General features: G+C 25.1%; 1 protein-coding gene across 3 annotated transcripts in view; it reads right to left on the reverse strand.

Annotated features, from left to right (window-relative positions):
• Positions 1-12,452, reverse strand: part of LOC107163412 (alkaline phosphatase-like) — a 273,323-nt gene that overhangs the window by 240,927 nt on the left and 19,944 nt on the right. The window lies entirely within an intron of this gene.

The following is a 12,452-nucleotide window of genomic DNA, read 5'->3' on the forward strand; positions in this document are numbered from 1 at the left end:
AACTAAGCGAATACGTATAATTACGTATATTTTTAATACATCTAACTGTACAAAGAGCTGAACCCGTATATCTTACAAAAATAAATAGTTATTAATCGATCACCACTATTTTTTTTTTAAATAAATATAATACTGTTTAAAACTTAAAGTAACAGATGTATAATAATATTATAATAATACTACTACAATATTTTGTATAAATAAAAATACAGGTGATTCAGCGAGTATTCAATGAACGCGATGCTTATAGTCGTTCAAAGAGACTTGGGATAGAGAGAGCAAGATGATTGCAAGTAAATTAAGAAGAAACTCTTAAAGGAACACTTGTAAGAGACTTGGAGTATCAAGAAACCTATTTAAAATGGAATTAAAAAACTGTTAGTCAGCCTAAATACGTCGTAAGGAGAGAGTTTTGATCTCTGTTTGACTTCAAGGATACTGGATAAGTGAATAGTTGAAGTTGTGAGTAGCTGGTATTTTGAGTTTATTAGAGTCATATTACGATAAAAATCTATTTTAACACATTCAAGATAAAATTTCACTAAAATTGGCAGCATATGGTATATTCTAGAATAGGTCTAATAAATTTAAGTACAAAAATAAACACAATTGACCGAATTGGAATGATATTTCACATATTTTAATGAAACCTAGGAATTTTTTTGCATTTTCTAAAGTCATAATTTTCCAGTAAAATATACTAACATGTTTTGATTATTCAAGTTTGTTTGGGATGAATTATCACACAGAAAAAATTTCCTTCAAATGATTATGAAAAACCTCGAAGAATTAATTGATTTAAAATTATATATAATACATATTTTATTAAAGTGGTTATTTTTAAAATTGTTAAATTGTAATATAAATGGTTTAGTGTTGAAAATGTACTTGTATACAGTTATTTTCTCATGTGAACTGGTAATAATAATATTCAAGTGACATTAAATTTAAATTTTTTAGGAATTATCACAAAGTACTTAGTCATAAACGACTTAAATATTTTATTTTTTAATAACTAAATCCTAAAATATTAAGGTTGTAAATTGTGATTGGGATGTCGATTATTATACTTTCTATTTTATCTATTATTACAGCAATGTATCCTCAATAACTATCTGAGATTGGCCTGGATGACTTACATAACATATTATTATAATTATAATAGTATGCTTAAAATTAAAAAAAATAGGACTAATAACTCTCACGGTCGTGAATTGTAACACATTGGTTTGTAGTAAGTGGATGTACGTATGTTTAAAACTTAGCTTTATTTGATTTAACGTCTTTGACGTATACATTGAACAAGGAATTAATAATTATTAGTAGTGGGCTGATGAAATCTAATTCTCCACTAACAATAATAAATAAATGTAGGTATATAGGTATTTAAGTCGTATTGTCAACCACTAATAGTAATATTATAACTTTTAGAGTTTTCAGAATATATTAAAATGTATTTCTTTAGTATACTGCATTCCATACTATATTCAGAATCAATGAATGACTTAAAGTATAGTGATTTCAACTAGCGATATTAATATAAAATATTTCTGACCGATTCAAAATACAAAAGTTGTATTACATTTTCAATTTTGTATATGTAGATTAATTTTAAACGTACTATCAAATTGGTTTTTTTCTTTATCGATAAGAAAATAAATTGTTTTAAACTCAAATCCATAACTTTTTCGCAAACCATGTATTTAAACAATTTATAATTTCTATACTTTTGTTTCAATAAATTTTCTTGAAAAATGTGTTTCATCATTTACATAGGTACCTATAAATAATAATAATCAGTATTGAAACAAAATGTATATCTGTATTTCCACGTGTTATCAATAATAAAAAATAATTTGATTACCCTAGTCTTTTATGACTACTTTTGTATAGTTACTAAAAATTAAAAATTTAATCATTCAAACAAAATTTGTACATATGTTGTATTCACACACACTATATAATAATAATATGTTTGACTAAATGGCTATCATTCATTATTTAGTTTAAATTGAACGTCAATTTAGGTCTATAGAGTTTGTTCCTACCGTCAAAATTTGATCTTCTATTTTACAATCTCCCTACTGTTCAAATTAAAGCTGACTAGATGATAAAATAAAATCACCATTGATTCGATTTCTAAACTTTTTTTTAGAAATACACCAGACAACTTTGACTTAGTCATTTGTTCGCAATTCTGTATTGGTCAAAAAAAAATTTGTTCACGGTTTAGTATCGGATTTATACAAGTACCTACATTATAACTATGTAAACTTTACTTATTTTGTCACAGTAGACAACCACCTTCTTCTTATGGTTGAATTATTGATAGAAGTCACGTTTTTGATACCTACGTATGTTTACTAAAATAAAATAACATAAGAACACGTTTTACACTTCTATTACAATATAAAAATAAGAATACAAACATTGAAAAATTGTTTTTCAGTGTCACAGAAAATCAATTAAAAGTAATGATTTATACATTTTTTTACTATTTATTCAACTCGCTAAAAATCAAATTATTATCTACGAAAAAAAATACATTAAATACTTAATGATATAATTGTTAAAAAGGTATAACTAGAAATTGATTGGACGTGTTAATGGAAAATGCTTGTTAACCCTATAGGTACAAACACTTAGAAGAGAATAACGAAGGGAGTATAATGTTTTCCGGTTGACAACGTGCCATAGAACATCTGCAGTATCGATAATTCTAAATTCTTGCTTAACAATATATGAGATAGTGTACTTTGTGTGTGAGTGTGGTTTTTTTTTTGGTTTTGTCTAACATTTAAAATTTACAATAAATTGGAATAATTGTATATCTATATAATTGAGTTAAAAAAAAAAGATTATAATTTATTATCTATTCGTATATGTCTATTGACAGTGTTTGTCAATTAATATTTTATTAAATACCCTGGTTTAGTACCTACTATTGTAATAACATATATTATGCTTATACACATTAAAATAAGTACTAAAATAACTATGTATTTCATCCAAGGATCGAAACCGGTTTTTCAAAAACCAGTTAAAACCGGTTAGAACCGCGGTTTTTTCATTTTTGAACACCGGAACCGGAACCGACACCAAAAGCTTTAAAAAACCATAACTGAAACCCGAGGCCTTTAAAAAACCGTTTATAAAACCCAAACCGAAACCATAGAATTGAAAACCCGTTCTTGATCAGTTCTTGAAAAACCAATTAAAATTTAAAATCAATATCGATTTCTTCAAATTTTATAAAGTTAATTATATTATTTATAATTCTAGTTAAAACGAGTATTTTCATTCGAAGAAAATAATATAATGTTGGAATTTATTAATAAAAATCCCGATGCTCTTAGGTAATCATTAATCAGTATTACGAAATATTAATATCTATTGGTAATACGAATATTGTTCTATTTATATTTTATATTATTCCTATACTTATTGTATTGATTCTAAATTAAAATATAATATAACTACTAATATTTTGATCGCCCCTATGCGGTTATACATGTTTGTAATCACTAATCAGTAATCTGTATTGTTGTTATATTATATTAATTGTAATGTTATTATTTATTGCCTATTGAGTATTGGTAATAAAAACGACAAAGGAATGTTATTAAAAAATAGAAATATGTAAATTTCTAACAATCTCTTGGATTAAAAATGTGTGTTAAACGTGTATTTATACCTTTTTAAATAACAGAATTGTTAATACTCCAATAACCTTTTTTAGCAACTATCCATTTAAATTTAAATTTAATATTTTGATCAAATATCATAAGCATAACATGAGATGAGATTTAACATGACATATCATGAGATTTATTATACTGTAGTCTGTAATATAAATATTATTGTAAATTACAATTAAATATTAATGTAATGTAATCGAATAATGATCTCTATAATATGTTGTATGCAAAAGCAGGTAGGTACCTACTACCTACGTTGTTGAGAACACGAAATTAGTTCTGTTGATCATAACTTGGAATATTGTATGTACATTCTACACTAAGTGTACAAATCGGATCCCTATATTTTAATTTTTAGGGCTTTAGGCTCAGCCGTTAATAGTTAATAGATAGATAATAAAAATTGGGTCAACGGTTTTTAGATGTAGGAAAATATAATAAAAATTTAAAACACCGTTCCAAAAACCAAAACCAAACATTTTCAAAAACCGTTCTTAAAACCGATAAATTATTTTTAAAACCTTTTTTGAAACCAAAACCAAAACCAGAAAATGTAGAAAACCGTTCTCAAAAACCGAAACCGAAACCGTTAAAATATGAAACGGTTTCGATCTCTGATTTCATCAGAAATATACAAAATATATATGTATATATTATTCTAAAGGTGCATTATCTATGATATAAAGACTACATATCATCACATATTATTATTAAATTAGAATAATCAATCTGGCACGTACAATTAATCAAATTATGCATAATATACGTCATAATTAATATGGTACTTGAAGGCCGAGTCCTTATGATAGGTCTTAGCCACCAACGACAACCCTCACAATTATGTAAGTAGCTCAGTTTTCCGGTTCTAATCAACATGAATCGCATCCATTGCATAATTTTACCAAACTTGACCCATTAATGTATTATACATTTATATGTATATAAGTACAAAACTTTATCAGATTTTGCAGTTTATAATTATTATGATTTTCGTGATTTATACGAAATTGTCTGTAATGCAATATAATCTTTATGTAGATTTTCAAAATTTAACCAGCTATTGTATTTATAATCTTATATATAAATAAACTAATAGCTAATAAGTAATACATTAACTATTAAAGTGTATTTTACATAATATTGTAAAGTTTACTAATAAGTAATAACATTTAGATGACAGAAGTATTGATACCTACACAGTATCATCATTAATTCAATAATGTCACAGCATTTCATTATCAAAATTAAATACATGTATACACCAAATGCTTACTTTTAAACTTATTTGAAAGTAATTTTATAGTGTTTGTTAAATATTTATAACACAAAACATATTTTAGCAATATTCATGAAAGATCTTAAGATTTAAATATCAATGATGTCAAAGTATTATCATTAATTGTATCTAGTATAATAGATACTATTAGGTAGCTTTAGATTGCTGATCATAATATATACATTATATTAAAATGTTTAGGCATTTTATGTAGGTAATATTAGAATTTAATACGATTATTAGTCATGCATCATATATATTTTAGATCCTGAACGGAGTGATGAATGTATTGATTTTACAATGATGTGTGTTTTTTTTTTTTTTTTGTGTCTGTGTACAGTATAACTTGTCGAAATAATGCTTCAATTTCAAACTTTGAGGGTGGTTTCCGATGGAAAAGTGAATATCCTTGGTGCATTATAGAGGTCAAAATTAAACATTTTCCAACAGTTTTCAAAAAAATCGAGAAAAACAAAAAAAAAAATGACAGAAAAACGGGAATTTTACGCAAAAGCAGTTTTCAACCAAATCGATTTTTTCATATGGTTGTAATTCAAAAACTAATCACTATAAATACTTCACATTTACACCAAATGTTTATGTTAGTGATATATAATATATATACAGTTTAATTTTCAAAAATGTTTGACTTTTTTGAGTTATTTTTAGACCACTGAAATTTTCAATTTTTTTGAGAATTTGTTTTTGAAGTGCCGGTTAAAAAATTTTGGATGGCCAAAACAACTTGAAAGTTTAATATAAGGTTCCTTATAAATTGTTCTTATTGTAGCTAAAAAAAATTAAAAATCGTTAGTCACAATTCTTTTATAAGCGTTTATAGTTCAAATTTTTACGAAAACTATCGAAAATGTGAAAATTTGCAAGTAATTTTGAAGTTGAAAAATCATAAAATGTTTTGTGTTTATAACTAAGGATTAAAAATACAACATTAAGTTTTCCATAAGTTTTCCTTCAAGCAGCTATAGAGAAAACTCGAAGCATAATTATAGGAAAAATTTTAAGTGCGTTTGAATTTCAAATTTTTACGAAATAGCGTAACGATAACGATTTATCCTCAAACGATTTTAAATATTTATTATTATTCAAAAAGTAGATGTGAATGAATTTTTCAATTTGTCTGAAATTTTTTTTTTTGAAGTGTCGATAAAATTTTTTTGGCCCTATCAAAATACTTGAAAATTCAATACAAAGTTCCTCATAAGTTATTCTCCTAGTGATTAAAAAATTATAAGAATACATATACATTTTTTTATTAGCATTTGTAGTTCAAATATTGACTCAATACGTAAAAATTACGGCAATGTTCAAATGATCTTAGATAGAAATTCATAAAAGTTTTTCTTTTTAAAACGAAGAATTGAAAATTTAATACAAGGCTCCTATCATATTTTTACAATAGCACTTGAAAAATAAAAGAAATATATATGCACAATTTTTTTTTTTTAAAGCGTTCAAAATTTGAATTTTGACAAAATACGTAAAAATCACGAGAATTTGCAAATTATTTTAAACTAGAAATTCATAAAATATTTTCCTTTTTTATCTAAGTTTTGAAAATTTAATAAAACGCTCCTAACATATTTTTACAGTACCATAGTTGAAAAATAAATGTTCAGAATCGTTTTTCGTATACAATGATACCTATCATTTTATTCAAATTTAACCTACCCTAGTCAGAGGTCCACCCCACCCCCTTGTACAGCAGAGTGACATCCACTTATTCGCTTTTTATTATTGTTAGTACAGTAGTACACACATCAATGCGTCATATCGTTATAATGTCCAAACAATAAAATAAATGTAAAATTCTACGTAGATTTGGGACCTAAAAAAATGATAAATAGGTCATTTACTCAGCATATCTAAAACCATACCTAAGGTTTGAGTATAGGGCAATTAATGAGTTAATAAAGTATAAGTTAACGTTTAAACACATTTGTTAGTGAGTTTTAATAACTTAACTTTATATTTATGGTTTGAGGTTTTAATTTATTTGCCCCTACCTTATTTAAAATCAACTTATAGTATTTAATAGATAATCATAAAAATAAAAAAAACATTAAAAAATATTAATTATTTTGTAATCTCTATAATTATAGAGTGTAGCTTATGAGTTCTCAGATTATAATTTATAATTACTAAAATTAAAAAAAAATATATACATATAATTTATTTTTTATACGTTGTTCTAATTTAGGTAGTTATACATTTTGAAAATTTTGAAATCGTTAGTATAGATCAATAGAAACAATATAAAGGATATACTTTAACTTTGTATTTATATTTTCAATTAATTGATAATCCCCGGTTCCTGAAATATAATTGAAGTTCTATAAAACGGTAGGTTTGAAAATACAATAAGTAAGTATATATTATATCCCACCCACATTAATTACATTAATCTATTAGCGATGTGGTAATTACTCATTTTGAAATTTAAAGTGAATGTTATTATTTTATTTTATTTGTAATTTTAGTTAAATTAATGTTTTTAGTTACTTTATTTAAACTTAATTGATGTATTACAAATATATTTTATTTCTATTAAAAAATAATAGCGAAGATGAATTAACTTAGTTGTATTAAAAAATTATTAACTTGCCCAGCCTTGAATCGGTAATTATTTATTATGATTTACTTAAACATAATATTTAGAATCAGGATTTAAAAAATACTTTTAACATAAATAAATTAGGAATAATATGATAGAGATTAAAAATTCCATTAAATAAATATTATATGACATTGAATATTTAACGTTCTTACATAATAATGATGACAATAATAGTATCCCTCGAGAGTTGAGATAATTGATCAGAGAGGCATATCTCGATAGATATTACATACGTAGATTACATAATTCTAATAAATGTCTACATTTACAAGGTAGTTAAATTTTAATTTTATTATGAATATTATTATTATATGGCTAGAGTGAACTTTTAACACGCAAAATGTCATTCATATATCCATTCCTTCAGTAGAAAACCGTGAACTATATTATATTACCTATATCTATGATTAGGTACAGAAACCGAGAAAATAGATTATATTTATATCTTACTAACATTCAAATACGAAAAACTACAATGTATTATTTGTGTATCGCATTTCCCATACATATTGATATTTTACTCCCAAATCTAGGTAGCTATGTGAAATTTGTTCACTCAAATTTTCACCGAGTGTGTAAAGACGATCCATTAGAATTGTTTCTTATAGCATACTAAAATCCTTAATTAATATATCAATAGTTTTACGCATAATATCGGTTATTATATAGAATTACGTTGTTTTATTCATTTTGTTGGTATATTTGTTATAATATAGGTGTAATTTATAATTATTTATTAACTTAAATTTACACTAAACCAACCGACATTGATATATTATTTAATTAATTTTTCTATAATTGAGGTTGGACTTAAGTCATTCTGTAATAATTGTCGAGCCTGTACTCATAATGGTTTCAGTTTAAAAAAAATCTATAATTATGATTTTAACTAGAAATTAATGAATTAAATCCATCAGAAGAAATTCCAATTAAACAATCACCAGCAGTGTTGACTTATCTAGATAAATTAATTTAAATCATATCCATTTTTCATGAATAATATTCAATTATTTTTAATAAAATTATTCTAGATATCAGCACTTCAGAATAATAATATCATAATATTAATTATTATCGTAATTTAAATTTTAATGGTATCATTGATTATAAATACTAATACAGTAATACGCAGTGATGTATTCGTAATTTTTTTACATTTTTTTACTGAATGTGCCAGGTACCTTTTAACTATTAGTTATGTTATGCATACGCTTGGGCACAGGGTAGTCAGGGTAGGTACTTGACTACTCTTCAAAATTATTATGGTAAATACAGTTAAATGAGTTTACAATAACAAAACTTTTTGTTAATGTTAAATGTCAATGTGTGATGTATGATTACTCTGCCAGTAATGTCTGCGCACTCTTATGACTGTATGTCCACATAGCCATAAGCGTGCTCAGACATTATCTACAGCATAGGCACACATAGTGAGGGTGCTTAGCACATACAACTTATTTCACTAATCATATGTAAATTATTGTGGTTTATTGGTTTGGATAAAATATAATATGAATTATAAATAAAATAATAAAATTAACCCCTAAATTTCATACCAATGTGCGTCTATGATCCGCAGGGTAGTCATAAATAATATTACTATATATATAAGTATTCAAATATATACTTAAGTTATATTCCAATGACATTTGGGGAGGATGTTTAATTTTTTTAACCTGCACTAACCTGTAACCATCACTAATACATTAAAACACTTTTTTAGTCCCTATCTTTATAAAATACATAATACACTATACAGTATAACTAAAATATGTTCACAGAGTAATCAACTGCCTATCCTGAATCCCATGAGTACGCTTATGCACTTGAGTAAAGAAATAAGTATATTTATTTATTTAAATATACTAAAAATTAATTTTATCTATAATATTATCTAGATAAAAGTTAGATTATTTGTATCTTATCTAGATAAATTTATATTGAATTATCTGTATCTTATCCAGATGAAATTTTCGTTATCTATTCTCAAAACTGATCCCTAGGTACCTAAAATAGTGAGAAATTCAAGTGAGTAATATTTTTAAAATCGAGAGGCAATTTGAATAACCATTTAAAAAAAAAAATCAAAGGAGACAATTTATATGTGCTTGTCACAACTCACAAGTGCATATTTTAAGCTATAGAATAACTCTAACCTCATTTACATTACAAATTTATAAACCTGTTAATCGGTGATCTGTATATTCTTCGTGTAATTTTGGTCTTATATTTTAAAGACAACATTATGTCAGTATTGGCCGTCTGGATTTTCACTGATTTCTAAAAGTCAAGAATATAATATTATAGTTTTATCTAAGCTGTTTAATCCAAATAGTCAAAAATCAAAACTGTGTTCTGCTAACCAAGGTTTGAACTCGTTAATTGAATTTTTGTTAAAGAATTTGCCCATCTATCGGACTGTATCAAGATCATCTACATTAATTTATCTTATTCAATGAACAGGTAACCTGCGTTTCTCAGTCATTAAAAATAAAAACTTATTTCCGATACGGTCATTATAATGATAGCATAATAACTGTATAAATTGACATATTAAGCAAGATGGGGTCTTTTCTGGAACGTTCAATTTCAGGTCATTAAACTTAGTTTGTCAATAACATTGATATCACTTTAAACGATTGCTGCTAAATGTAATTTGTTCTATACTTAATAATAAATAAATAACAATTATTCAGCTCTCTTCATCGGATCACATAATTATAATTATCTTAACAATAATTATTATAAATAAAATGTCCATCATAACGTACAACAAATATATTATTCCTATTCTATCACGCGTTTTATACATTTTAAAATGAAGAGAAATTCACTGTAGAGCAAGATACTTATTAGTTGTTAAAGTCGAACATCAATTTTGATTTGTTCTGATCTACAACTCAACTGGATATTTAGATTTCTAGATTTCAGATGAAATTTTTTTTATAATTAATGCATAATTATATTGCAGTTTGGTTAATAATTTGTCCATCATTTTGTGATAAAGTAAACTAAAATGTTTCATTTATAGTTTTGGACAGAAAACCCTAATGTTTTAATTACATAAATTTCAAGAATTATAATATGAAATTAGTGCATTTAAAGGATTCATCGAATCTATTCAACATGAAATCAAGAATATTTTCATTTCATACGATCAAAATTTGTGTGCGCAGTTCTGTATTTAATAAAATAAAATAATTTTTGTAGCAACATATTGTATAATACAATTTAAAGTTTGAAAAAAAATATAGTGCTCATATTGAATTGATACCAATAATCCAATAATTATATTTTAAAATAACTTTATTTATTATTTTGTTTTTATTTTATTCAATTACTTACGTAACAATAACAAGAATTAATTCGAATTCAATATTTTAGTTACAGTTAAAATCATTTTTACTTTTACTTTCCATCAACTATCGAATAAATTCTGTCAATAAAACACATTTATTATGGCAATTGATTAAATTTTTCAGTGTTCATATTTTGACTGTCTAAAATCCCCGTTACCAAGCACTAATGCAGAACTAAAATTATAAGCATTATATTTCCATAAATTGTTGTTTATTCATAAATACAAATTATGACCATAACATTAATTACACTAAAATATTATTTTATAGTGACATTAAAATATACTATACAGGGTCTGGCATTGGGATATGATGTCTATTCAAACATTTTAATCGATCTAAAAATGTATCATTTGTAAAAAATCTGAAAAAAAAAATATTATTCATATGAACGGATTAGGGTTGTTTTTACAAAAAATTTCGTAGAAATCTATCATGTTCAAACGACTAACACTTTTTTTGATTTTATTTAAATATTTAAATACTTTTTTTTATAATATATTGAAAATTAATACCAAACGAGTCAGATTATCTGTGACCACCTGTGTCACCGATTTATCATTTTTCAGACTTTTATTAAAATATTATTATGTTTAGGTTAGATAATTAGTAAATTGAATGGAACAAACATTAAGCTGCAAATTATGTATTTCCTCTTTAAGTTTTTTTTTTTCATGTTTGAGTAATGATCTATAGTTTGAAAATAAATGTAATGAATATAACGAGTAGTAATGTTAAATTTGAATTTTTGTATATAATGAGAATCATAAATTCAATAAAAATGTATTTAGATGTTTTTTGATCTATAAATTTAGTTGAGTTTATTTTCTCTATAGATAAAACATATTTTATTATGTGATGAAACAATTATTTAGTATGTGTGTAACCATAGACAGATACACACGTGTGCTACGATCATCGTTAATCGCATTTATATTATAGCTCCCCATAGCAGTTAAACAAAACGATATACAATTAAGAAGGTATGTAGTTAAAATATTATCAACTACCTATAGTCATAGTAGGTACCTAAAACTACGGTCGTCTCCATATTCATACTAAATAATGGACGGCACCTATAATAATTATCAATACTCCACATACTGCAGAAGTATAAATCAACAACCTGAATTAATTTTCTGAAACTACAACAAACGTACAATTCCTAAAAAAATACCAAGCAATCCAAAATGTACCCCAAATATAATACATTAAAACATTTATTTTATTAACTTCTCCAAGCAATATAAGATTTGTCTCAAGAATATCCAATAATAGATTTTGCATATATTTTGTAAACAAAAATGTCGTCGAACAAATCATTAGTCAACTGTCACACATTGTCATCAACAACACAAAGAATTTTTCCGACATTTCAACACAGTCAAACAAATAATTCCATCCAATGTGCAGCCAATTATATCTCATGACGTGATCACAAATGGTATCGCAAATCTTTCAATTAAAATATTATCATCCATAAC

Source organism: Diuraphis noxia, unplaced genomic scaffold, assembly GCF_037042655.1.
Source record: "Diuraphis noxia isolate RWA-SAM2 unplaced genomic scaffold, SU_Dnox_SAM2 contig0002, whole genome shotgun sequence".
Classification (NCBI taxonomy): Eukaryota; Metazoa; Arthropoda; class Insecta; order Hemiptera; family Aphididae; genus Diuraphis; species Diuraphis noxia.